Raw genomic sequence first — 3657 nt, forward strand, 5'->3', positions numbered from 1 at the left:
ATCTTCTTGGTATAAATAGATCCGATTGTAATTAAAGCTGGTACGAGTTGTGAGTTCATCAAATCATTACATTTTTTCTAGCTTGGATGTGCATGTAGTTGATCCGATCGTTCATGCAAAGCTTGTAATCTTTTATGTTTTAATTTGGTGTTGTTTGTGCTTTGTGACTTATTACGAGTTTTATCTTTGATTCCTTGGTGATATCCACCCTAAAAATGTTCACTTTTATGACATTTAAGTTTCAAATGTTTTGGGTTAATTTTCATGCGTAAAAACAATTTTTTTTTACTCATTTAAGAGTTCGATAACGCGCGGTACACACTTCCAATGATATGTCTAGAGTCTACACAAATAGTGGAATGTGGAAACTATAGTCTCAATGTGGCACACTGGCACCTTTTGAAAACTACTTGTGAACAAATGTTTTTTTATAAATATGTTCGGTTAATTCCCTTTTAGTGGTGATTTATAAGTATAAACGACTCTTTTGTAGTCAGAGATGACAAACAAATTTAAACCTGACATGTAAACATGAAACCTAAAGATTCTGGACAAGTAGCGAGAGAAGTATTCGGGGACACAACATTGTTTGAATTAGTTTTACATTTTCATTAGTATGAAACGAGCAGTATCTGATGATACCCAAGCGAATATCTGAATATACGTAGTCGTCTACCCGAATCATATCATAAAACATTTTCCTGCCTATTATTATTTTCTTTATCCTTGGTAATAGCATAATGTAGTAATTTGTTGTATTTGGTTTTAATATTTCTAATATTTTTGGATAATAAAATTACACAAATTCTAAAATAGTAAAAAACACATTTGAGACTCACAGCGGAAACTCCTTTAAAACATAATGGGTATAGCAATACCATGACTGTTTTATAGGTTACCATGATTATCAATTCCGGTCACAAACTCTTTCTAATTCCATTGCTATTTGCAATTCTCCTTAAGTTATTTTAGTGTAAATTTTCAAGTTTTTACCTATGCTTGTAGAAAGTTAACTAAACTATTCAGTTATTAACTGAACACTTTAAAGCAATTGATCCTTTTGTATAGTAACATGAGAGTGATAATGGTAAAGGCTTGAAATCGTTAAAATATCATGTTTGAAATCTAACTTAATAGGGTTTTCCAACAATTATGGGTTTCCTCTTTAATGATATTTTCTAAACGAGTCAGAAATAAAAATTCTAAATCATCTATCATTGCTTTGTGTCTCAAAAATAATAACAATAATAATATTAATATCAAATTAAAACTAGTAAAAATAAATAAATACATAAAATAGTGTTATGATAGGACCCTATAAAATAGCAAGTTGGGTGCAGCCTTTCCTTCTTCACTTTCACTCTTGACGACACTTTACTCTCTCTCTCTCCGGAAAACTTTTCAAAACCACCGGAGGAAACACCAAACTCCTCCTCCTCCTCCTCCTCCTCCTCCTCCTCCGTACACATCAACTTATTCCTTTATTTTATTCCACCTCACACAAACCCTTTATTCTTCTTCTCCTTTAATATTCTCATCTTTTTATCCCACCCAATGCGAATCTAACTATCTCAAATGTCATCCCATTCCGTCAAGTTCTCCGAACACAAAACCCTAACCACGATGCTCACTAAATCACCAATTGCTACCAGGCTCGTAAGGATTTCACTCACCGACTCCTACGCCACCGATTCCTCCGGCGACGACTCCACTCACTTCTCCGCCCGCCGCAGAGTCAGGAAGTTTGTTAATGAGGTTCAAATCCAGACCGCTCGGAGGAACAAGACGCCCGTTAAAAAGTTACCGCGCCGTTAATAGTTCCGGTAAAAAGTTTCGCGGCGTAAGGCAACGGCCGTGGGGGAAATGGGCGACCGAGATTAGAGATCCGATGCGACGTGTACGGCTGTGGCTTGGCACGTACGACACAGCAGAAGAAGCTGCAATGGTTTATGACCACGCGGCAATCAAGCTACGCGGGCCCCACGCGCTAACGAACTTCACTGTCACTGTTCCTCCAACCGAACCGGAGAAAAAACCCGAGTCGGTTTCCTCCTGTTGCAACTCCGGTTCGCCCAAGTCCGTTCTTCGTTACGAGTCGTCCTCCGCTGAGTCGACTCTAAACGATAACGTCGGGAAGGAAGACGAGCCTTCGGGTTTCGAGTCTTTCAACCCGCATTTCTTTGACTCCGCCGAACTGTTAAGTTTCCCGGATGTCATACCCGATATATTCGAGTCTTTCAACCCGCATTTCTTTGACTCCGCCGAACTGTTAAGTTTCCCGGATGTCATACCCGATATATTCGAGTCGGGTATGGCGTTTCAAGACTCCGACCCGGTTGATATGTTAGTCGATACCAAATTTGATGTCGGGTTTGGTTCGTGGCCCGCGGATGATTATTATTTGAATGACTCTGGGGATATATTCGGGTCGGAACCTTTGGTTACTCTTTAAACGTTAATAACTAAGACCGGATTATGAGCGTTAAAATCAATATCGGAGATAAAAAAAAGGACCGGGTGTGGAATTTTTGTAGGAATTAGGAAGTTAACTATTATTGTTTATTATTATATTATATTATAAATATTGTAATATATATATTTTGGTGAACTTCGTTACCGTAAAAAGTAACGGACGAGTGGTAAAAGTAAGTGTTGCCGTTAAGGATAAGGCACGTGATGTGCACGTGAGTGAAAACAATGTTGAAGGTACTTTGAATTAGGTGAAGGAATGAATGCTACGTGGTTTGATCATGCATTTTCTGATTTCACCCTTTTTTTTGAGCAATCGTATTCAATGTTTATGCCTTTGGTGTACAACTTGTGATGCAGGGCGTACTTACCATGCTTTTGTTGTAATAATGTCGGTGTTTGTGTCCAAATATCCAAGTTTAGAATCAGGTGGTATTGGTATAAAGAATAAAATTATATTATTATATGTTTTGAATGAATACTATATCAAATGCGAATGAATTTTTTAATGACGTCAAGGTATGATAATAGCATTCTACAATGCTCTTTTTTCTTAATTTAAATTGTTAAAAAAACGAATTTTATGTGTAGGAGAAGGGAAAGAAGGGACGTTTTTTTTTTTTTTTTTTTTTTTTTTAATTTATTGTGTGAGAGGTAAGCCATACACAATAAGACACGTATCATGTTGTGACGGTTTTAGTCTTAATGACGTTGAAATTTGATCCTTTTAACACGTCATTGTTAGTAGGGCTGTAAATTGCACATTTGTTTAAGACACCATTAAACTTGTTAATAAAAAAAAGTAACTATGTGATAGTTTTTATTTTTATAAAATTAAAATTGGTAGGGTACACTTCATCATTTCTTCTTATTTGAAACCTAAAAATGTATTACAGACATGAGATATAAAATAGTTAAATGATTCGTATTCATGTTTGATGTTTGTGTTAACGTTGTCTCTGACCTATTTAACACGATAAGACTTTGTATTACGTGTCGTAATTTTTCGTAATTAGACTCTGGTGTGAAACATAATTTGCAATTAATTCATGTTTTTAAATATGATTCCTGAAATGGAAAGAATAACTGTATTTTAAAAGCCAAGATTCGACCTTTTTTGGGATGCATGGAAATGTTGTGTGTTAAATGGAATATGTTGATGAGGTGTTTGGTTGTTGGCAAACGTTG

General features: G+C 36.0%; 1 pseudogene; it reads left to right on the forward strand.

Moving 5' to 3' along the window:
• The first annotated feature begins 1575 nt into the window (after positions 1–1575).
• LOC143579723 (ethylene-responsive transcription factor CRF2-like) lies at positions 1576–2486 on the forward strand (annotated as a pseudogene).
• The last annotated feature ends 1171 nt before the right edge of the window (positions 2487–3657 follow it).

This window comes from Bidens hawaiensis, unplaced genomic scaffold (genome assembly GCF_021521415.1).
Source record: "Bidens hawaiensis isolate Kalapana, Puna unplaced genomic scaffold, B.hawaiensis_p1.1 tig00029920_1, whole genome shotgun sequence".
NCBI classification, from domain to species: Eukaryota; Viridiplantae; Streptophyta; class Magnoliopsida; order Asterales; family Asteraceae; genus Bidens; species Bidens hawaiensis.